The 24846-nt window shown below is 43.6% G+C and overlaps 1 protein-coding gene across 3 annotated transcripts in view; it reads left to right on the forward strand.

Moving 5' to 3' along the window:
* CSNK1G1 (casein kinase 1 gamma 1) overlaps nt 1–24846 on the forward strand; it is a 110631-nt gene that overhangs the window by 14851 nt on the left and 70934 nt on the right. For all 3 annotated transcript variants that reach the window (XM_074880434.1, XM_074880435.1, XM_074880436.1), the window contains exon 2: nt 5811–5915. The gene's annotated coding sequence lies outside the window, so the exon portion shown is untranslated. The remainder of the gene's footprint in view (nt 1–5810; nt 5916–24846) is intronic.

The raw sequence follows: 24846 nt of genomic DNA on the forward strand, positions 1-24846 counted from the left end.
ATTGAGATCTAGACCTGCTTGCAGCATTCTCTTGCTACATTTGAAATGTGTGGGCTACTCGTGAGTTAAGGGAATTGAGAGATGTCAAATGGTTTTTGCAAGCAGCAGTACTTTTTTGTGGTTGTTTTTTTTTTTTTTAACCTAGGTGTCAGACGATAAATAGTGTTCTGAGCAGTGCCCAAGTACAGTGTCAGAATAAAAGCTGACTCTCTTTATCTCCAGTTGAGCAGAATGAATGTAGATGTCAGCTTTGGGGTGTATTCAGGGAGAGATTCGCAAATGACGGAGTCCAAGCGGGAGCTTTGCTTCTAGTGCAGTCGTTAAGGCATTCAGCTTCCTGTCCAACTCTCTCCCAGGTGTTGAATGTATTTGTTTTTGTCAAAAAGACAGCAAAATCTACCCAGCAAGGTATGACTTTTCCCCATTTGACACTGCTACTTTCCATGTTTTGAGGGCAGGCAGCCTTAATGTGTAGTTCAGGTTCTTTCTGCTTCACTGCTGCTCTGCTGTCCACTAGACATAGGTTTTAATACCTCCTGATAGCTGGCAAATAATACTGCTTATTTATTCACAGCTGATTGCCACATAATGCTGCTTATTTAGTCTGTGCAATCAAAGTTAGTCTCTTTCCTTTCTGACAAGAAGTGGTTATTTATATCTAGCTAACATTAAGGGGTCAGCAGTGGGTTAGGTCAGGCTAACAAAATCATCAGTGGTGGATGTGGGAAAAGGGTCCACTACTTCTGCTGTGAGATTCAGGGAGGATCAGGTGGAGCTAACAGCTCGGGTTCCAAAGAAGCAGGAGGATGTTTTTCAGGCAGTGAATAGTAGACTTGTTGAACTAGCCAAGGGCTATTGTGGCTACAAAAAGTTTGGGTGAGTTTGGAGAGGAACTGGACATCCTTGTGAAGAGGCTGCACCGAATATTCCTGAACACCCAGAAGCCCAAACTGACTTGGGAAGGCCCGCAAGTAAAACCCACTGGAGGTGGAAAAGTGCATGGAGAAGTTATGTATGCTTACCCTCTTCTTTCCCTTTCCCAGACATCAGCTTGTGGCTGCTATTTCAAGCTGGAGGTTAAGCTAGATGGGTCATATTCTTCGGTTGACCTCTTTGGCTCTCGGAGAACACGGCTGTGTGTTTTGCTGCTGTCCTTTGAGTGGTATCTGTTAATGATTTCTGTAAGCAACCAGAGCAGTAGGTGGATGGAGATGCAGGTGCTGTGTTCTAGCTGCTCTTGTCTGATTGAACTTAAACACAGGGACTCACTCCTTCCTCTTACTTCCATAAAACTTGCAGCTTAAGTTCTCTGGACTTCCTGAACTGTCATACTGGTATCTCACTGAACGTACTACCTGGGGAGTCTCTCAAAATGTTACTACCTCTTGAAATTTTGAAACTGTCTTAATATTTTGGGGTTTGGTTTTGCTGTTCAAAGTGTTCCAGGTTTTCTTTTCATAGCTCTGGCTAAAGGTCTGTGTGAGAGGAGAACAAAATACTGAGCTGTGAAATGAAACTGATGAACATGGTGTTTACCCTGAGATTGCATGCTTCTGTCCTTCAGAAAAATGATGCCCCCTAAGAGGGAACGCAAGCTTTTTTCTAGACAAGGCTTTTGAATGCTTATGTATTTGACTTGAAAGAGAAATATGTTTAAAGTTTTATGCCAAAACTGGCACTGTTGAGGCTTCCTGAATAGGCTTTCCTGCACAATAGAAACGGTCTACAGAGACCTTATTTTTTCCATACGGGTGTGGAATGCTTTGGTTGAAAACCTACTCGCCTGAACGTACACTGATCCAGGACTGATGGGTTGCTTTTCCAATAAGGCACTTGTTTCTGGAAACTACACATTCTGTGCACTGCTAAGCAAAGTTCTTGTTGCTTGAGCTCGACGTGAGTGCTGGAGCATTGTGTTTGCTCTTGAGGTTTTGTTCCATCATCTAATGCTGTTGGGAGCTGTCTTACCTTTTTTGTCATGCTGAACGGTCTGAAGACTTTGAAGTAGGGCAGTGTCCATTAGGTTGGAATTTTAATATTGTTCTCGTGCTTTAATTTGTTAAGACTGTGAATACCTCAAGCCCACAGGTGACAAGCTTTTTTTTAAGCACTACCCGGAGTTTTGTGCTGCTAACTGGTAACAAAATAATAATGAGCTGAAGTACAAAAGATCCAAAAACTGTGTACCAGCTTCCTAAGAGAACTCGTAAGGAATGGGTTTGTAGAGTCATCTTCCCTGCTGTGGCAGAAGCGATGCCCTCCTCTGGGAGCTGAAAAGTGTCTGTGGTATACCCCAAACTTTCAAGTGCTGCACCTCAGAAATTGCCTCTTGCTTCAGGCTGGCACAGATTTCCCCAGCCCCCAGTGGATATGAAAGACCTAGTTGTGTACTCTAAGGTAGCAAATATAATCTCTTCACAAACTGCCTTCAGGGACATTAGTTCTTACTCTGAAAAAGCTTCTCATCTGCTCCTTGCTTTGAAAAGTAATGCGGAAAAACATCTAGCAAGGCTTAAAGCTTCTGGTGTAGCCTTGTTCTCTCTCGGTGACAGTTGGAAGAGGTTTTGGGGGTCTGTGGGGCTTCTCCAGCCAATGTGATGGTGTTTATCTGAACTATCGTGGCCTCTGAGGGCTGAACAGAAATGCTTCTTGTTGGCAGTGTGCTGAGAGGAGGTGACTCTGCCGCGGTTATGTTGAGTGATGCAGAGGAGCATGTCCTGAATACAGGTGCGTGGGACCTGTGCCCAGCTCCACACCCCCAAATGCTTCACGTCCTTCTGGTTTTGGCACTCTGTAAAATAAATAACTCTTCTTCCTGCAGCAAGTCGTCCGGCAGGAAGCAGAGCATCCTCATCAAAGGATTCTACCTTACTTCTGTGTGGTCATACGAAGCCAAGGTCTATTAAGTTCAAGCTGAGATGTGTGTCTCCAAGCCTAAGGCCTAGCTAGTGCCATCAAGGAGATGTCACAGGAAATGGGCTCAGTGTCTGGAGGTGCTAATTAAACACAAAAAAAGTTTAACTATCTGTCAAAAGCTAGAAAGGGTCCCTCTTGCTGTTCATGGTTTCAGACTGTCTCTTTGATTGTCACTTTTCTTTCTGTAGCAGCTCTTTCAGCTGCCTTAGTCTTCCCTTCACAAAGGGACATGGTCCCCTGGGTTCTGCATAATGTTAGGCTTTGGACAGCGAGGCTGTCTGGAAAAGGAAAGACTGGAGCTTGTCACCATGATAAACTAGTGTTCCAACCAGGTCATCCGCATAGTCTCGCTTGTTAACCATTGCTTTTTGTTGCTGCGAGAGGTGGCTTTCTGTATCATGCCATGCTTGCAGCTAGATGAGGTTCCTGGCTTCTCAGCCGGGTTTAACGTGTGCTGCAGTCATGAGCTGAATCCTTTTGTTATTTTGGGCTCCTCTGTGCTTTGCTTAAGCAGTTTTGCTACTGGGCAGGATTTCTGGGTGAGCCCAGCACCATTGATGTATGGTCAGGGAAAAGATGGAAACTGAGCTCTGCCTTTTGAACCTCAGGTGCTCTCAAGACGCTGGAGTCCTATCTATGTGAACATGGGGAGACTTGTGTTTGCTGTGCTGCAGGTTGAAAGATCTGTTAGTAAATGTCTTGTTTGAGGTGGGGATGAGTTTTTGTCACCTGGCCTTGTCACTAGGTAGTGGCAGAGGCTGACCAGTGCAGAGGATTTTCTCATCTTACACTTTGACTCCTCTATAATGTGCCTGTCATCTTGTTCTTCGAGCAGAACATGAATAATATCTAACCCCTGATTTGAACCTGAACCTTAGGATAGCATGAGATGATTTATTTACTTTTATTCCTAAAGTAAATCATTGTACCATGGAGTGGGTTATAAATAGAATCTTCTGTTTAGCTTCCTTGTCCAGAGTTGCCACCTCTTATAAAGGTTGGTGTTTATGTAAAGAAACTGAGGCAGTTTCTGACCAATGAACCCAATTTGGAATTCTTACACACAACTTTTGTTTTTCCTTCTAAGTTTAACTGGGGCATGTTCAAAGTGTCAAAAGAGCAAGCCTCACTGGGTTAAAGGGTGTTCAGCACTTAAACATGTGGACTGTCATGTTAATGGGATACTTCTATTCTTTGCCCCAGAGTGCTTTTAGGGTTGTGATGTTAAGTAACTAAATAAAGCTGCAGTCCTTTTCCTGTGAATATAGGTGCTTGTGTTTTCCCTTTCTTGTAGGGCTTAGTTTGGTACAAGTTTGGCTGGTTCTTCCTGGCTGCAGCCTTTGACCCGGTCAAATAACTTGGGACAACTTCAGCATCAAGTAGAACAAAAGCTTGCCTTAAATGCTTTGCAATAAACTTAATATTGGGGGATATATCCAACTACCTAATGCCTTTTCATTTTAGAAGAATGGGTGTCACTCACCACTTGCATGCTGAAGCCACGGAGTGGTGGTGTGTGTTCCTCACCCCAGTGGTTGGCTTCATTCAAGAATTGTTGCTGGATAATTGTAGACAAGGATTAATTAATGACAGCTGTTGTGAGCTTGTGGAGACTTCTGAAGTCTCATACAATGCCATTGAGCAATCCTCCTAGCTTCTTGAGGACAGAAATCATGAATGACTTTGGAAGAGCACGTATGTGACTTGGACTGGACGGACAACAAGCTTACGAAAGTACAGGGCAGAGGTAGACCAAATTCCTGCGTGCTTCAGTCAAAGCAGCGTCTCTTGGCAGCGCAGTGATGGTGACTTCATTCGATCTTGCACTTGATGTTGGAGAAAGCAAAAATGCTCTCTGGTACAGGCTTTCCTTCTGTGGCCAGGCTAAAGAGTGACCATTTTTCCCCCCATGCGCTGACAGAACAAGCAGTTTGACAGGTTAGTGTGGACCCTTAAACTTCTAACCTTGCTGTAATAGTTAGGCAAATAAGGATAAAAGTGCTGGCTTAGGCATAGACTTTGAATGCCCATTAGACACTGGGGAGCCTGATCGCTTATAGCCCCTGTCAGAGCATCACGTGTAAGGGAGGGTCTAATGTGGTTTTTCAGTGTGTCAGAAGAACCTGTCTTCTAGATGACAGGCAGAGCTTCTCAGAACCTAAAGTTGCTTTTTAAAGTTTTAATTTTTGTTAGAACAATGCGTGTGTTTTCTTCTGAAGGAAGTTTAAATGCTCAAGTTTTGAATCCAAAACAGAACAGTGTGTCTCTGGTCACCCTGGGCAGTTTTCCAGGAATAGTTTCATTTTGGTTTGACTTTCACATCCCTGTTCCAGCACATGCCCCCTCAGAAATCCGTGTTTGGGCCCTGTGCTGCTCTATGGGCTGCGTGCTTTGGAGAGTGTTATTTAAGGGGCGAAAAAAGCACAAACCAAAAAAACCCTTGTGTTTACTTCTGACCAAAGTGCCTGGAGCGTCCCAGGGGATGGAGCCAGCCCGGGGGATGCTGCATCATGGGAGTTCAGGTTTGGGAACCTGTGGGGTTCCCCGAGGTGGGGAAACACTGATTACAAAAAACAAACCCCAAAGTTACTGAAGAACCAGAAACATCTATATTTTAAGAAAATGCTTAACACTTCAGATCTTCTGAACTAAAATTCATGTTATTGCATGGAAAGCTATTAGTTTGCCCTGACTAGGGGTAAGGAGAAATACTAGATTTTCCTATAAGAGAAGGTGTTTGGCTCTGTTTCATCCACAGTATACTTGGAAGCTGGTATATTAAACCAAAAACTGCAAACAATGTTGTTTGGGTTTTTTTTTTTTTGTAGAATAAAGCAAGATTAGAAGTTGCTGGTATGAACTGTTGCATTTCTAAAAATGTTGTTCTCTTCCAGATTCGCTACAGATATGACTGGCTGGCTTCTCTGCTGCTCCTGTGCCCCAGCACTTGCTACCCCATGACTTCAGATAACAAACATAAGTGAGTTACAAAACGTGTGGTGAGTATCACGTGCCTTTGATTTTTCTGGAGCATCTTAGCATGCAACTCAAATATTCCTTCCTAAAAAACCCCAAAACAACCATATATAAGTGAAGATGCTATAAAATCCTGTAACTTATAACCAGGGTACGTGAAATATCTGTGAAGCCTGTGGAAGGATGCTTGAAGACCCAAATGAATAAGAATTGAACAAGTCTCCTTATTTCCATTTTTTTTTTTCTCTCAATTTTGTCAGCATTTTTCACCTGAAGGAACTTCTCTGGGAACCTGCATCCCTTATCTACTCTTCCTGGTTTTATTTTTAGAAATACACATGTTGAGCTGAGAGGTAGGTAGCTGCAATGCTGCTTGTCAGTGATGAATATCTCCAACAAGGAAATTGGGTAGGATTAAAGTAGTCAGGGAGAGTCCAAAGTCTTTTATGGTGAACTGAAGCTTCTCTAAAAGTGCTTTAACTTTGTTACCGGGAGGAGGGTTGATGTGCTCTGTATGTAAGCGTTTGTTCCAGTGTGACAAGTAAAATATGGGCTGGGTTGCCTATTCTATTACAACTGACCTATGAAACGAGCAGAAAATTCAAAGCTGGAGGTGTTGGGAAGATTTTCCTCTCCAGAACAAAAAAATCAAAGGGTATAAGGTTTGTAGGTGAGAGTGTTTGACTGACTGCAGTGTGGATACATACCATGATTTCGTGAAACAGGCGATAGTGATGAAAATAAACAAAAAAGCAAGTGTTTTGATTTGATAAAAGTGATGACCTTGAGAGCAGTGCAAGCCTCTGCTTGGCAGGAGGGTTCTTTGGGTGTACATAATGAGTACTGCAGGAGTGAAACTGGCACTAAATTTTCCTTTCTGAACTTCTGAAAAAACATATATATATATAATGACAAACTATATTTCTGTTTGAACATAAGCCAGGGCAGACTAAGTGATACTGATTAAGTAGTTGAGGCGTTTAGTTTAAGGCCATAATTGTGTACCATCCTTTGGGAATACTGTTTCTACTTTTGAACAAAATGACATGACAAAACAAATTCTTTCTAAATTGTAATTTCCATTTTGCATTTTGTATGTAGAAAGCTTAATGAGCTCTTGCCTTTTGATAATTTCAGCTGGAGGGGGGGGCAGATGGATGGGCAATGGTTTCATCCTTTCAGTAGCTTCTAGCCTGGAGGAGAAATCTGTTTTCAATTTTGCTTGATATGGTGTATCAAATTATTTTGCAGTTTCATCCCCTAAAACTGGCTTATCATTTTTTGGTGCCAGTAGTAGGAGTACCATTAATTGTTTGAAAAGTCTTTAGTTTAAGCAATTCAGACTGGTGCAGTACAGTGCTTTTAATACCTTCGTATGAGTCCAACAGAGACTGTAGTCATCTGACTATGCTTCATTTTATATAGGTTTGTCTTAAAGATAAGCTCCTGAAGAGTCTGAAGCTTTGTTGATGTGATGTTATGGAGGGTTTCTTTTGTGACTGAAGTCACTGGCTTGTTTTTCTTCATCCTACCTCTAAGATGTCTGGGATCTTGGGAACTTTTTAATTAATCAGATCAACCCATTTCCATGGTGTTTGGGATCATAGCGTGCTTTTTCACTTGTGTGAAGGTTCTACCTGGTTCACAATGTCTAATTTTTTCCCCCCTTTGCTTTCTGTTCAGCCACTTACATGCAAGGATGTGGATTCTTAGCACAGACTGCTAGGCAGCATGAATGCTAAATGATACAACGAGGAGACCCATCAGGTCCTTTTTTTTTAATACAGTAGAAGTTGATAATGCATTACTGAAATTCTTTATCAATTCCGGGACACTGAAAAGTGCTTCTGTCTCAGCCATGGATCTTGCTCCCAAGCTGCCTATACTTGTATCCCATTTCTGCCTGCTTTTATCTTTCTGTATATTTAAAATTAATATTTAAAGAAGTTCTGGTTTTCCCATTTCATACCTTCTACTTGCCCATACTCCTCTACAAGCTAGCACCCTGACTCATGTCATTACTCGTTCAAGGAGCATTGACATCTTCATCTGAGTGTTCCCTGCCTCAGGATCCCCAAGCAGAGGTGTGCTGGCCTGTCGTCTTCTCAGCTCCGGTGAAGCCAGTGCCAGGTGCTTCCACTCCTGCCTTTGTGCTCTGGAAACAGGCATTGTCCATGTGAGTGAGGAGTTAGCTCTTGACTCTGCTGTGTCGACCTCCAGTGTGCTTGGTGAGCCGTGTCCAGCTTGAAAAATCTGACTTTAGGGGCAGATTTTTTCCTGGATGGTGTAAATGAACAAGAACATCAGCGGCTGCTGGTTAATTGGTTAAATTCCTGGCTTAAACAGCTGCTCACATGGTACATCTCCCCTGTGCTTACTAAGTGGTGTGTTGCAGTGGCTTTCTGCATAGTGGCAGATCCAGCACATAGCAGTATGGGATGGACCTGGACCAGTGGTAGCTTGCACAGGAGAATGCTGTGCTGACCAAACATTTGGGGTTGACTGCAGAGTGGAATTCTCCAGGTGGTGCTGAAGGAAGCTAGCTGGAACCAAAGTCTTGGAGCCTATGTCAAAAAAGAGGGAGACAGCGGTGAAAGCCGTAGGTGCCTCCGCTGGTTTTTGGCTGCGTATTGAGAGCAGTCCTGATGATGTGTGGTAGCTAAAATATCCTTCTGTATGCAAAGCTTTCTAGTTGTATTAGTCATCCATCAGGCTTCTGGATTATTTAAGTGCTGAAGCTCTCCTCAAAGAACAGCAATATCTATTTGTAGAAAGGTACATAATGTGAAGTGCAATTCCAGTATATTAGAGCTACGCTGCTTGTGATGTTCTTGGGAATGCTGCTTCTCCTGTTGTGGGACTTCATGGTCTGTAAAGCCCCTATCAAAGATCTGTAATCTTATAAGGCTTCTAGTTGGACTTAGGGACTTGAATGGTGATGCCATTAGAGCTTCTTCTCAACGTTTTTCCACAAAATCACTCCTCCTGTTCAGTGCAGTGTAGCACTAAACCCCGAGGAAAAGGGGACAGTGACCAAAAAGGTCTTCTGTAGCATTAAGGAAAAATATTCTTCCCTTAGGTATGGGGGGTGCCATAGCTCAAATAGTTAATGACCAAAGCCATGTTCTATAGCACTTTAACTTGTACTGACTTGATCCAAGTCTGAAAATGCCTAGAGCTGAACTGGTTCATTTTTAAGTTGTAATTCATCTGTGTCTGCTGTTTACGGAAAATCTTCAGGACAGCTGCTAGCTAGAAGGTTAATTACAGCATGATTATATTCTCATAAACTTAGAGAGAAGTCAAATCTTCGTGGCTTTTGTAATGTGTATGGATTAACTCCGTTGTATTCTAACCCAAAAATTAAACGTGGGGTTTCATGTAATGTTTGAGATTCATAGACTGGCAAAACGCTTGTTCTTGCTTATGCAGTCTGGCTTTTATGTAACTCATTATTTTTGCTCAAATGTTGCAGATAGTCTGTTTCCTCTAGCAACAGCCACCAGATGTTTAGCTGAACAAGACTTAATTCTTTAACATTGACCTGTAAGAAATGTGTGAAGGCGAACACGGGGGTGGAACAATTGTATGTCAGCATGATTTCCATTTCCTTACAAAAAACCCAGTGCAAGCCTTGCAGTTTCATTTGAGCAATGATGGATCTTTTTTTTTTTTCTTTTTTTTTGTGGTATGCTATGAGGCCTTCTCCATGGTTTTAATGTTTCCATGAATGTACTGTTGGGGGGGTGGTGGTGGTGGTGTTGGGATCAAGCTGACTTACAAGAATCAGCATTACTTGGGCAATTAGCACTTTATGGGCTAAGTTTATCTGGCAGATGTGCCACTGTGCTGATCCTGCTATGGATTCTGGTTGTCAGCTAGGCTTCTTACCTACCTGTAGGTCTTCTGTGAGCAACCCTTCTGCTTTGCTAGAATGACTCTATTTTGTATTTCCATGGGAAACCAACTCCTGTCTTGGTTTTTCAGCTGGGTGAAAACAGTGCTACTGGGGGACATGGAGTGAGTAGTCCTGATGGTGACTGCTAGGAAGTCCAAGCAGCTCTTGTCTCTGAATCATCCCCATTTTAGGGCTTCAAGTAGCACTGTCCTTCTAAGACTGCACAGGGACTCTTCTGCTAGGGGTGAATGGTCTGGTACCTGTTTTTTTGGGTCTGCAGAGACTAGATAAATCAAAATAGAGCTGTACCATTTCCCTTCCCCACAAGGACATGTTGCTCCAGATCCCATTGTGCTTCCCCTTGTTGTGCAGTTTGGACATGAAGGTGTGTGTACTGGACAGCCAAGGTGGCTGTAATGGTGGTCTCCTGGCAGGACCTTCAGTCAGTCTCTGAACAGCGTGGTTGGTGCAGGTATGATGCAGCTTTTAATCTGAATGCATGAAAAGCTGCACAGATAATCTTCAAGAATAAATTTATTGGTCTTTAACTGGGGTTACTGGTGATAGGTCTGTACTCAAGAAGTATGGATTGCGTAGAGACGTGTGGCTCTGCAAATGACTTCAAGGTTTCAGAGGTCAAAGTATCTGCTGGTTTAGGTTAGAGATGCTTCTGGTGGAAATAGTACTTACCTAGTGCTGGAAATGCTTTGGGACACAGTGCAGATGCTCCAGCCTTCACAGTTATGTTCGCCTTTTTTTTGGTGCTTTTTCAAAAGTTCTAGATGTCTTCCCACAAAATTATGACATTTCTTAAGCAGGAGGTATCTTGCATGTCCTTCTAGTAAGGTGTGAGACTGGCACTCAAAGTAGTATCTAAAACTCCTTTCCCTTTGTGCTGCTTGCATCAGGTTTGTATTTTCAATAATTTTCAAAACTAGTATGTGGGGTTAAGGTAAGACCTTGCTGAAGTGAGCTCATGGGCCACGTACTCACTGGCCACTGGCTGGGTTTTACTGCGTTTACTGGCTGTTGTCATCCTTGCACAACAAGTTGCATTTATTTCTCCTTTTTAAGTACATGCTAGATAATTCCTTTTCAAAATGCTACCAAATTATTTTGCTTACTAAATATCTGCCAGTTTTGAAATTCAGCGTTTCCTATCCTGTTTTCTCGTGGTGGGATGGGGGAGGGAGGCTGTGCTACATCCCAGTGTTTCAAAAACATGTGAGGGTGGAAGATGTGACTGCAGTTTCAGTGAAAGCTGTTGCTACTGCAGTTAACACAAATGAAAGCCTTTATGTTCTTGGCATTCTGCTAGTATACAAGATGAAAAGAGCTACTGAAAATTACCAAATAACAGGGGAAGCAGAACTCCTCAAGTGCATGCATTTATGTTGAGGTGTTAGAATAATCATAAATGTCCAGTGGTCTGCAAGATTCTTAGCTGTCCATCTAATGGAACAATTGTGTGTGACAACCTGCTGCTGCTGAAAAGGATGGTACCATCTACCTGTACCTTTCTTTGGGCTGTCTCTGAGGCTTTTTTAACCTCTTGGTAGGGATTCAGCTCAGGAACCTGATGGAAAGCTGTATAGTTCTGGAGTTGGCTCTCTGAGAGGTCATCAGAGCTGGTGAAATAGAGAGACTTCAGGGCGTTTGATGGATGGAGGAGCAGGAAGGTGCCTTTTAGGGTAGCTAGATGTTAAACAGGTTAAGCCATCTGATGTGTACGTACCAGGCATGGCTGTTCTGGTAACCTAGGGGCTACTCAGCTCTTTTAATCAGCTCATCTCTGTCTCCTTCAGCCCCTGGGAGGAACCTAAAGCTTTGATTCCCACTCTGTCCTTCCTTGTAGCTAGGACATGGGCAAAGTAGGAAGCTGGGAACAGGCAAGGTCAGAATGAGCTGCATGGGAGTAGGGAGGTGGTAGTACCCTCAGGCACTGCTCTGCTCTGCCTGGACCCATCTCTGGGGATACAAAGGATACATCTCTCCCTTCTACTACCCAGCACCAGAGTTGGGGGTACTTGGACTTGGTGCTTCCCGTTGCTTGCCTGTCTTGTACTTCCCGGGTTGTAGCACGCCAGTGTGCTGCTGGTACCGTTTGTGAAGCTGTCTTGTACCTTATGGGCACGGTGTTGCCCCTGCAGTTGAAGAGCTGTGACCCTGGCTGCCAACTCTGGGAGGCTCCTTTGGGCTGGAGCTTTGTCTTTGCTTAATTTCAGTTTTTAGCCTGTGTCAGCCTGGCTGCTAAACTAAGGCTGTTATAGTCTAGACTAATCGTGGTCTGTTACATCCCTGGGGATGGGGTGGAGGAGTCTGAACCTCTCTGTGATGTGGAAGCAGCGTTTCAGACTTGTGGGGTGCTGTAGAGGACTTGTGGAGCCTTTTGGGATTCATCTGAAGGTAGCTGCTAGGAAGAGCATGGGAAGTGGATGGAAGATGTTTCTGGGTTAAACTGATGGCTGTCTGAGAAAACAGCAAGAAGACCTTACTTCCCTTGGGTCATGAGAAATCTGGAGGTAAATGCTTAATTGTTTCACTTGTAAGGTTTCAGAGGTTTTTCTCATGACCTTGAACCCTCTTTCTTTGCTTCAGCACTTGCAGCTGATTGAATATTAAACATGTCACCGTGTATCTGAGCTACTATAAGATCAAAACCAGAAGCAGAGTACATATGGAGCTTTGACTCGCACCCAAACTCTGTGGTTGTGCTGTCGTAAATAGATCTGTGAAAGCTGTTTTTGAGCGGTGCATGGATGCTTAGTCTCACTGATTGCTTTCCTGGGAAGAAAAACACCACCAGGAAAACTAAAGCTTATGAGCTGGTATGATATGTATCACATCACCACATAGGTCAGGTATAAATTGCTTTCTTATATGTATACATGAATTGGAAAAATTCTCGTACAGTATAACTGACCTTTCCTTAAAACAACCTAAACCCCCCCTGCAAACATGCACCTACCACAGTGATCCCGGGAATAATTCCTGTAAAAGGCTGTAAAATCTTAATCCTTTTATTTTCTCAGCATGCGAGGTCAGCATGACCTCGGAGAGGTCAGAGGATATGTGGGTACTGTACCTATATTTGGTAGCATTTCAGGGGAAACCAGAAGGGTATGAGCAGTAACTAAGCTAACTCCTATGTGGTTGAATTAGTGATGAACAGCCCCCTAATGAGCAGTTGTTTGTTGGCTGCTGTAACTCAGATCAACTGCTCCTGGGAGTGGCATCTTTCCTTTCAGAAATCCTTTGGTGTGAGAGGTCCCGGATTGTACTCTGCTGCATTTGCCCGTGTGCCCTGTGGAAGAAGAGCAGATAAGCTTCAGAAAGGGGCTATCCTACTCGCTTCCTAGCCAGCTGACAGGTAATGGTAAGCAATTTCTAAAGGCAAACGCATACCTGGTTGCTGCCATCTTCTCTTCTGCAAGCAGAGTTGGAGTAAACCACTTTAGAGAGTGCAGGTAACGAAGCGAGGTCCCCTGGGGAGGTTGTGGCAGCTGTTGGACATCTGACTGGTACTTTATAGATGTGGTCAAGCAATGATCCATCACAAACAAGGGTTGCACTATATTTAGATAGGCTGTCCCCTGTTCATGTGCAGCTTCACCTTGTCCTGAGACACATTCTGCAGAGGGATGATGGCCAGGCCACCACGGTTGGAGTTTATTTTCCATTTTAATGTTGAGTTTTCAGATGCTGGGAAGTCCAATCCTTAGCATTTCCTTTAAAAGGCAGCAGATATCAGATTGTCCTCAGTGTCCTTCTCTCCTAAACTTCTTCTCCAGCTGAATAAGAATCAAATCTGTACAGTTTCTGTGACACAACAATATTCTTCCAGTTCTTGTTCTCTCACATACCAATGGAAATGCCACTTAAAAAAATGAAACCCTTTCTGATGTAGGTGTTGGCCACAGTGAAACTGTATCAAGTTTCACTTTTTCTGGGATGCTGTCTTTGGGGACATAGTGCTGGCCCTGTGAACAAGGATGCTGGTTAACCTCAGATGAAGGTTCCCATCTGAGGTAAAGATGATGAACCATCTTCAAAAAAGATGAGATACCTTGCTTGATGCAAGCTGCAGAGCACTGTTCTGTGAGCTGTGGGTACCAGAAGGCTACACAGATCCAGAAGGAAGGACAAGTTAATTCAAGTGGGGAAAATCAGTCCAGCGTCGTGGCGCTGGTATCACTGCAGGTCGTGAAATGGTCTTCAAGTCTTTAGCTCTGCTATAGAGCGTTGCTGTGTATTTGCTGTGCTCCTGTGGTCTTGGCTAGATGTTGCTACCAGCCACCTAAGATGGGGTATGGTGCCGAACGTGCCCTTTGTGCATCTTGGTGTGCTTGCTCATGCTCTGATTGTACCTGCACTTTCATGGCATGAATTTCTTCTGAAAAATCTGAAATGTCCTTGTGCCACCTGCCGGTTTTCACAGTCTGCCTGAGAAGACTAAGCTGGAAATAGCATGCATTTTCTTTTGCATGTGGTGATTCAAAGGGATATTTTGTAGCTGAATACAGAGCCATTTTCAGGTTTCAAACCACAAAAGATGACTCTTCAAAAGTGCCTGATGTACAGGCAAATACTGGGCATTGTATATAGATGCTATCAAGAGGTGCTGTCTTTCCTTGTGGAAGAACTGCCTTGTAGGCTGAAGAATTGGGCTTGGTTTTTCAGCTTTCTCAAGGTTATATTGTTTGCATGAAAGGAGAACAGGCACTGTAATGAAGTAATAAACCTTGAAAACATAGTTTTAAGATGGTGCCTAAAGGTGATCTGTAGCTGGAGGCAAGGCTTCAGTGAAGTATTCTTAGAGGCTCAGCCTTTGTTTAAGTGAAAGTTTGGCAGGGGGAAGGATTTGGGTGGGAGGTTGGTGCCTTTCAGAGGACAGAAAGGTGCTTGGTAGCGTGAGTACTCTGATTGTCCCATGGTGGTGAGTCTCTGCATGGGACAATAACCCCACTTCTTGTTTTAGATCATGATATTAAAACCGATAGGGTGGAATAAGGTGTCATCTCTCTGCTCAACAAGATTGGTGCTTGTGAAATAAATGCTAAAGCTCAGCATGAAGAAATCTGCCAGCCGTAACTAGTCCAAGGCCATGTGTTGCAGAGCAAAGGAATGTTATTATCAGGATATGCTTTCCTTGGCTACAAATCTCCATGAGTACCTGTGTTGCTTCTCTATTTTAAAAGATAAACTTAACTCTTAAGTCTAGATGAGTGTGAAAGTAGAACAAACAGCTTTCTCCTCCAGCTTCAGGAACCAAGGACTTGCTCTGATCATCACTTTTTGCTTACTGTTTGTTTCTTTGCTGGGTGTTGGCTTCAGTTTCTCCTCATTGGTAACCCAGGGGAAGCAATAAGGTGTCTTCTGATCTCTTTGCACCACGCTCATCTAAGTTACCTTAATCTTATCACGGACTTGTTTTGGTTCTTGTGAAATCTTTAGCCTTCTCTTTGTAGTGTCACTAATTTTTAAGTCATTATAGGATGGAAAATACAGTAGCACGGAGCTGCGCTTACTATAGCTGCTTCTGTCTTCGTCCTTCCTTAAACCTTCATTTATGTACTTGGTAGCCAGCTTCAGTTTGAAATATCTGCCAAGTACTCACTTTCACTTGTTGACTAGCAAGCAAGCTTATATGGTTACCAGGGTGTTTATTTTATACATGAAGAACAGCAAAGCTAGCTGGGTCTGTGTGCTTTGGAAGGAAGGTTGCACCCATCAGGACCTCTTAGCTGAAATACCCATGCTTTGCCCCAAGGTCTCTTGAATTCTGATCCTCTAGCAGAGGGAGTAAATGACTTCAAGAACAGCTCAGGAAATGTGGTTTCAGTGTTTGGATAATCCAGTATCTAATAAGACCCAAGTTGTGAAGCTTTTCACATGAACAGGATGAGCGACTCTTCTGTGTGCATTCTTTTGTGTTACACTGCATAACTGAGCTTGTGCTTCATTATTTTCCTCAGTGAGGGAACACGTGTGGATTGCTCTCCTCTGGCTTTATCATAATAGCTGGAGAAATTTAAGGTCTTTAAATTCTTTGTCGAATGGGATTGAAACACATGAATGGGTTAGAAGCTTGTGAAACAGGGATACCAACACAGCTAATGCCAACATGTAAGTCTAATTAGAAGGAATGGAGCAAGATATTTCTTTTTAACTACAAGACTTTACTCTTGTTCATACTAGGTGGTATTTATAGTTTTAATGGTATGTGCCTTGCCTTTCCTTCCTAACAGATTGCTGGACCGCAACTGGGTGGAAGATTTGTTTGTTTTGGCACAATATTTGCTTTACATAGGCATGTCTCAAGTTTACAGCAAACAGAGGAGCCAGGCCATGAACTGTGCAAAGTCCTTAACGCGAGGGAAAGAAGTAGGAAAAGTTGTTGTGTAAAATTATCTCTCTGAAATGGAAACATCTCCTCAGCTTATTTCCCCTGCTAGCTTGCATGCTGTTTCCTTAAGCTGACGTTGCTCCATCAAATGCAACGTGAGCTTGAACACTTGTGTCAGTGCTGCTTGTTCCTCCTGCTCTCAGTCATTGCTTGAAACTGAACGTGCTGCGGGTCGGGCATCCAGTATCCTTGGGTTGGGTGCTGAATAACTTCAGTGGGGATCCTCTTCTGGCACTGGGGAGTTCAGATCTGAATGGAAGTAATTCAATGGCCAGATGACCTGGCAAAAAGGTAGCTGAGGTGTTTGCTTACTACCAAAGTACTCTTTCTTGCCCTGAGAAATAAGTATCAGGTGGTGGGACGGTGCTGAGATGCACATAAGGGGTTATCGGTAGCAGTGACAGAGATTGGCGTGAATTAAATCCACTGCCATGACCTTAGCGCAGTGGTAGCACTGAATACATCTGGCTTTGATAATGAAAATAAACGTGCTGCGGAAGCTGGAGCTATTGTTTGCAGCTGAAAAATGGAGCTGCTTAGCAAGCTGCAGAGTCACCAGGTGGTCCTGCTGTGTGGGACTGGGTCTGGGCTCTTGGTCTGGGGACACTGTTGCTGCCTGCCTTCAGGCAGCCGTTTTGTGGAGGCAGAGGACTGTCTGTTTTTTTCTTGGCGTGCAGGGATTTTGTAGCTCGTCAGATGTTCTTGCTGGTGTTAACACTCTCTCACATCTTGGGCATCCTCTCCATCACCTGCCACAAAGGTGGGGTGATGTCTGGCCACCTGTATTTGTGAACCCACGTTCAGGATAAGAGTGTGGATGAGGAAGGGGTGGTGATGCCTTGTAACCAGACTGATCCTTTGCAAATTTAAATCGGGCCGATTACTGTGTACTGAAGGGGGGAAATTTGATGAGCTTGATGGTGTGTGAAGGCAAGGATGGGTACAGTCAAAAGAAACCTCCAGAGCTTATCTCAAGACTGTGAGAAACCAGAGAGTATCTGTTGCCATCTCTTACGCTGCTTGTGCCACCCAGACATGTCCCAGCGTACTGGATGGTTTTACACAGGATGCCACTGTGGAGAGACTGCCTCTCCTGATGCTTCTCTACGTGACGCAGTGCATGGACCTCATCTCGGCAAGCAGCGTGAGTGATTTTGACAAAGAAGCTGCATCTCGTGAAGCACGGGTAGAAAAATGACAGACATGGGACAGCGCTTGCTAATAAATCTGAAAAAAGCTAAACCACCCATCCAGCACGTGAAGATTTTTAGGGCACTGTCCACTTGCTACCTTCAGATTTGAGGAGAAAAACCCCACAAGACCAACCAACAACAGAAGCCTTCAATTATTACAATTTTTTTAATCCATGTAGCTTGCTCTCTGGAGTATCGATGGCTTCTGCTTGGCTTTACACTGCAGGCTGGTGATAGGGGCTACTTCCTTACCATAGCGAGGAAATGACTAGGCACAAACATTTACTTTCTGTGAACAAACGTGACTGTCTAACTGTGTATCTTGAGATTATTATGCCTAATTGCTCTGCTGAGGAAGTGCAGGTTTTCATGGAGTTTCTGATGTTTGTGTGGGTGTAGCCTATCTTGCCACTTGCGGGCACAGAACGAAACCAGTAACCAAGCCTGTATCCTGCACCACGGAGGAGGCAGCTCGTAGCTGCTAGCAAAAGGAGTGACCTTTGCTTTGTTTAGAAATAAATAAATAAAAATTCAAAAAGGCAAGAGACAGGATTATTTCATAAAACTATCACAGAGCTCCTAAGCATTTGTTGGCCTTCCTGTAAAGGGGGCTGTACTTCTCCAGCAGGTATTTTGCTTGGTCTGCATGTAATTCTTGGCGTTTTTCAGTTGTGTAGGCTATCCAGATCAATCTCTTCTGACAGCTGAACTGCTTCATAAGGACACACAGTTGGGAGGTCTGAAAAAAGGGAATCTTAAATCTCAGAGAGAAAGGAAAAGGTTGTTCTTTATATGCTATAACGATGCTAACCTGTAGTATAGGTGGGGGGGGTCTGACAGCTTGTTTTGGGGCTGTAGTACAGCTGCAGTGCTGACTTCAGGGGAGTTTTTATAATCTCGTAATGGGAAGGGAAGACAAATCACTGCAGCAGATTTCAGGCTTGGAGTGTAACAGTGCCTTAAATATTAAGCTCTGTCAGTTTTTAACGGAAGTGAGCTATACCAGTAAAAACCTTACCCTACAAAAAAGAGGGGTGGGAGAGAATGAGGCAATGGCAGGGAATCAGGGTGCTGGCAGCTGCTGCTGCCCCTTCTTGGTAGCAGCTTTGAGATTTGTTTGCTTAGGCTGAAGCAACGTATTTATTTAGCCCAAGCGAGTAGGATTTATTACTCAGGAGTCTTGGTTCTTACTTCTACAGCTACCTCGTGCTCTTTAACCTCTGCACGTGGTTGCAAGGTTTGTCATCCCTGTTTGACAGCAACTTGCCTCCAAATAAACAGCATGTTAAAGGCTGGGGGGAGGTTTCTCTCTGTTTATGGGTCTCTAGTACATAGTTTCCTCTTCGAGACATAGTTTAGTTGCGAGTAAAATATGTAGGTAATGTCAGTTGAATTCCTGCCAAATGTTTAATTATATGAAGTGACAGCATGGTCTGATCCTCTTGTCCCATGACTGCCTGAAAAGGTACTATCTTCAAGTAAGGAGAAGGTGAAGTTCAGGCATTAAAATGAAAACACGTATATATTAAATCACTAAGTGTAAAGTTTTCTTACGTTTCCTCTTAATACGCTACTTGTCTTTCTTTTAGCATCACCATTACTGTTTAATCTTTTTAAGAGATGCTGATACTCCAGCTCACCATCTCTTACATCACTGTGTTTCCATTTTATTAACCAGCTCTTACGAGGAGTTTCTGGTGATGAGCAACCTGGAGACAGGGGCCAAGTCAAGTCTGTTGGGCAACATCGAGAGTCTGTGGGACGGAGTCATGCGAACTTGGCAGGGTTGTCTGCTTCCCCATTTTCTGTGGGGCATATGGGCTTTACCTGCCAGTCCAGGTCTTACAGTTTAGCTACACAGACTTCACAGAGTATACTTGTGACTTTTACCCACGTAAATTTGTTCTTGGTCATGTTCCCTTATAGGTTTCTCTTTTTGTCCGCTCTTCATATGAAGCTGTGCAGTGGTAAACAACAACTTTTTCCATTTCTGTGGTGCTGAATACGTCCCCACAGTAGGACATGGATGTGCATAGTCTTACAGCCAAATTTGCTTTGGCTGATTGCTGGTATTCATCCCTGCAGGACATGCCTCAGCTGGGATCAATCTTGCCTGATTTATGGCATGTTGGCACTCAGTGCCTAAACCCTTGCACTGAATTAGGTACTTGCATAAAGCTCCCTTTCTGAAGGCACCTATTTCGGATGTACCTTCAGAATTTCCTTTTGTGTGGAAATGGTATTTTCTCTAAGGCTTTGCTGCTTTGTGTAGTGGACACTTGGACACTTAGGGCATCTTTACACCTGTATTCAGGGCTCAGTGCTGTGAGAGGCCAGACCAGTTTTCCTCTGTCTCCTGAGCCATCAGGTGCAAATGCTCAGCAGCATCAACATGATGTTTTCCACTGACAAGTTAGAGCACATGTTCTCTTCCCTGTCTAGCAGTCTGTTGATCTTTGCAGCTATGTACTGGACATGGTTTTATCTATAATTAATACCAAGCAGAGGGTGCACTGCCGCTTCAGACTGCTAGCAAGCATCATCCAGGTCTCTTAACCTGGTTTCAGAGGCTAAGGTCCTGAATCTGGCCAGTGGTGTCTGAAGCTCATTTTAGGAGCTGATATGAGCCTTGACAGAGGTTTAGTGTCCCTCTGATCTGAGGCAACTAAGAAACTGTTCTACTTGTCCTCAGCTTTTTGAGGCATCCTGGGTATTGGTTGGGACAGAGAAGAGGCAACCTCTTCCCATCAGGTAGCTGCAAGCCAAGTCTGGGGACCTGGACCTCTTCTCAAGTTGGGGTATAGAAAGCCTACATCTGAATCTCACTTCATTGCTGTTTTGTAATGACACTTCTTATTGATACTGGGTGGTACTCAACACGAATGTGTTCTTCCACAGGGGAAGCGCTTACCTGATGAGTGCCTGTGATCATCTTGACACATGGCCAAATGCTTCTTTGCACCTCTTTGAATTAGTCAGGGCTGCCTATCATCTCAAGGTGGGTTTCACTAACGCAGCTTCTACCTACCCCTTGCTATCAAGGGGTCTTCAGTTTTCTTTGAGTCTGTCTCCTCAAGTTCACGAGAAATCTTCTTCTAGTAAGAGGCTTTTCCCTGCTCCACGCACACACACACACAGTGTGAAAGCTCTGTTGGCTCTGAACTTGATACTTGCATTCCTTTGTGAAAGTAGAAAAAAGCACTTCATGGTTTGGATATTGCAAAGGGGGTTTTTTTGTGTTTAACCGCCAAATTTACCAGTCTTTTCAAGCTCTCTGAGCCTGTCTGCAATTCATCCTCCAGGCTGCTTTTCCTTGCCAGGCAGTGCACAGATAAAACAGTCGTAGACGGTTGAGGTGCATCTGTGTTAAATTATGCTATAAATCTGCAAAAGTGATGTTGCTGCCAGTAATCCAAGCCTGCTCCAGAGTCCAAGCCATGGTGGTGGTCTTGTCGAGGACTTTGCTCATCATTGATACCAGTAACTGCAAACTGCATCCATCAACCACCATGTGCACCTGAATCTGCCTGATGTGGGTTATTCCTTGAAGATGCACATGGCTGTCGAGAAGTCTTCTCTTCTCTTGGTGGGCTTTGCCCCTTTCTTCTTCAAATCCCTTGCCTGAAAGGAAGAGGGTGGTGGAGGTGTATCTGCAGCTTTCGTTTTGCTGTTAAGCAACCTGATATTTTAATGTGGAAAAAAATACAGGTATTTGTGATGCCTGGATATCAGAGAAGAGAACGTCTGCAGGGTTCTCATCCTGCCCTGGGTCTGTTGCAGACCCTTTGCTACTGCCAGGTTTTTTCTCATTTCCTCTGTAGCATCCTCATAAATATCTATTGCTGCTGGAACCTGGCCTTACGCAGCCTATTTTGCAAGCAGCAACGGTATCCTAAACGTCATTCTTTTTGCCAGTCTTTGAGAAGCCTTTCAAACTGGATTTTAAAACTGGGGTCGGTTACTGTAATATCAGGAGATGGATCTCCAAAACTTTGTTGGTGTCGTGGTTCCCTCCCGGGCGGCGGCACAGCAGGGGCTGCAGGACTCCTGGGGCTGCTGAGGATGCAGCGCTGGGGCTGGTGGTGTGCAGACAGCTGTGTGTGGGCTGAACACCTGCGTTGTTTGGAGGTGCTTGCTGCTGACAAATGGGGATTTGGCACTCTGTCAGGCTTTTAGGCAGAGGGATATGTGTCTGACTTCTGCAGCAAGCCTCAGAAGATAGAGGGGAGCTGATCTGGCAGTTGCTCTTCAGTCTTTTCTCTTCTCAGACTAAAAAAAAAAAAAAACCTAAAATATGCAGAGCTCAGGTTTCATTAGGGGATTTTTTTTTCACTTTATTCAAGTATTCAACTACTCATTTAGCTGTTCCAGCATAATCCAACTCTTCGTAAAAAGCACTAACCCTCTTTTTCTGACAAATTATGGTCTGTAGTGCTTTGTTACATACACAGGAATATGCATACATGGCTGCTGACGTGTGTTTGACTTGAACTTGAGTGGGGAAGAGAAGTCAATGAATCTAGCTTGCATCACATAAACCACTTCCCTGAAAAATGGTCTATTCTTTGTTTTGACTCTCTTCGTGTGGAAGAACTAAATTACTAACTAAATTACTTTTTCCCTCCCTAGCATTCTTGGCTTTCATGCTGAGCTTGTATAGAGGGTACTGAGAACAAAGTTCAGGAATGAATTTACAGAACGGGTGTTTGGATCGCTCTTGGTGAAATGATCAACCGAGACTCATTTGGAAAAGTAACTTGTGAACACGTTTAGTTGAGGATTATACAATTAATGTGTTTTAGCATGTTCACAAGGTCTCCAAGGAAAAGTCTTCATGGAAGTTCACTTCCCTAGGATGGAAAATGGTATGAGTTCATCTGGGTTCATCCCTTTCTGTAAAACATGTAATTGTAGGATGTCAACTTGACAGTCCTGTACATTCATGCGTAACAAATGAGTGTAGTGATCCGCAGTTGTCCATCCTTCTCCCTTCCCAGCAATTTAGACTTAAATACTGTTTGTATGCCTCATCTTGTAAGGCATTTTTTCCGCCTGTGAAGCGCTGAACAAAACTAACTGCACAAGCTGAAGATTAAATTGTTGGGTCAAATGATTCAACAGAAGCAACTTGTAATGTTTAAAAGGCATTGGTAGCCTTCAAGGTTGGAAAGAATCTCCCAAGTGTGGGACATCTGATGTGACATGCACCTGCTTGCCATAGTCTGCAGCCAGTTTTGTCAATGCTGTTACCAGCTTTAAACTGCAACAGAGAATTTTGACCTACTTTTTCAGTTTTTCTGTTGTTTTGCACAACATTGAGGACACTGAAACCAGGTCAGTCTAGTGCTGTTTGGGAAAGCACAGATAAATGCGGATCTCCTCTGTGTGGAGGTATTGCTGGGATACAGGCAGGTGGTTGAAATACACTCCCCTAATAGGAGGCTTATTGGAGGAGTATATCCTAGTAGAAGACCCTCTAGGTAACCAGAAAGCTCTTGAGTGGGAGAGAAAAAGGCAAAAAGAAAGTATATTTCTCATGGTTGAGTGGAGAAGGCCTTCAACCTCTGCATCCTCCCTTCCTACTAACTTGTGTAGATAGCTGAGCACCAGAGCAGGATCTTTTTCTAGGTCAGACCAAGATAGGATATTTAGTTATCTGTTGATTTTTCTCCTTAGGAACAGGGCAGATCTCATAACTCTCTTTTCTCATTAGTAGAACAGCAACTTTGCCAGAAGTGAGTAATGGGCTGGCTTTGGAAAAAGAAATTTTTGTTGGGACAGTTGGAAGGTAGCATTGGGCAAAAGCAGGACAAGAAGTGGAATGTCATGGAAGGGAAGAGATGAAGTGGTGGGATGAGAAGGCATGAAGGGACCTGAAGCCAATGGAGATGTGTGTTCACGTAGAAGAGAGCAAAGCTGTCAGTGGAAGGTTTACTAATCACTTTTTAATATAGGAAGGGCATTGATGCCTAGGAAGCTGTTAATGTATGCAGTGAAGCAGAGGACACAAACCCAGCTTGTTCCTCTAAACTTAAGGGTGTAAGCTAATAAAATGAGTTGGCAGATGCTGAGAACATGAGTGAACACATCATATATGTCGTGGTTTCAAAATATTCCTCGTTACCTGCATCCTGGCTGCTATACCCTTTCCAGAGGGTGAACCATTTGTCCCAATCTGTGGCAAAGCAAGCAAAGTTTTCTGCTGCTGAAGGCTTTACTTTTTACACAAAATGGGGGTGGAAGCTGGTGATCTCATATCCGTGTGTTTATAACATGTCAGTTGTGAGCCCTGGAGGATTTTATAGTCTTTGAAGTCATGTGGAAAGTAGCAGATCTTGTCTGGAAAGCACTCTCCAGATCAAGAGACTTACCAAAAATATTACACAGGCGTGTGGGGTGAATGTTGGAAAATCCAGTGAGAAGGCATGTGCCTTGTCCTAAAGCAATGATCTTGGAGTTGCTTTGAGTAATTGAGTTCCTGTTTCTGTAGAGAGCGGGATGAGATCACTCATCCCAACAGAAAATAGGGCTTTCTTGAAGGTCTGTTCTTAGAAGAAAAACAAGGAATTGTAGGGCTGAACTACTAGTGCTTGTTAGGGTGTTGATCCATCTGCCAAGCATTTGCAGTTTGATTTCTGGCATCTATTGACTCTTTTATGAATCAAAACCACACACAGACCTGGATCAGGTCTGCTTGATTTGATTTGAAGAAAGGGGGATTCATTTGAAATTTCAGTTTGGCCAGATTTTCTGAAATTGTGCCACAAACTAAGCCTTTGACAGCTCTTGTTCTTATCTTGGAAGGGTCTCCACAGTATCTCAAGTAGGCCAGAGGAATTTTCAGTGCAAGGGGAAGCGAGCTTTTCCTTTGAAGGGTAGGAATAAGGATCACTTTGGCTTCTTCACACCAGTCTCTTGTTTGTGTTGTCCTTTACTACTGCTGCTTTCAAACTTAAGGACTTCATTGAGAAAACTGGATGGCTGTGAGCAATGTCTCTGTGCCGTAACGAGTGCTTGGTAAGCAATAAACCTTCATTCACTCTAGACTGTGCTACTGATCACAACATGAACAGCAGCTGCCTTCAACACCACCTAGAAGCTGGTTTGTAGCTCTGCCACTGTGGTTTGATTGATGGAGGGAGGTCGTGATTTAGATCTTGGGTCCTAAGTGTTTTGAAGTGTGTAGGATAGAAAGTTGGGTGTTTTTACTTAGTTAACTGTGCTTTAAGTAATTTCCTTTCGAGCCTGTATCTTTCATTAAATAACTGTTCCTGTGTCTCCAACTATATTGTAGTGAAATGAATATTGGAATTGGACTGAGTCACCATTAGAAAAATATCTTCATGCAGCTTTGTTTAAATACAAGTAACTTTCAGGAACAATCTTGCTGAGTGGGTGGAAAGGTAGGAAGGAAAATCATTATGAAAAAGTTTGAATCGTGGCAGGAAATAGTTCTG

This window comes from Strix uralensis, chromosome 11, assembly GCF_047716275.1.
Source record: "Strix uralensis isolate ZFMK-TIS-50842 chromosome 11, bStrUra1, whole genome shotgun sequence".
Classification (NCBI taxonomy): domain Eukaryota; kingdom Metazoa; phylum Chordata; class Aves; order Strigiformes; family Strigidae; genus Strix; species Strix uralensis.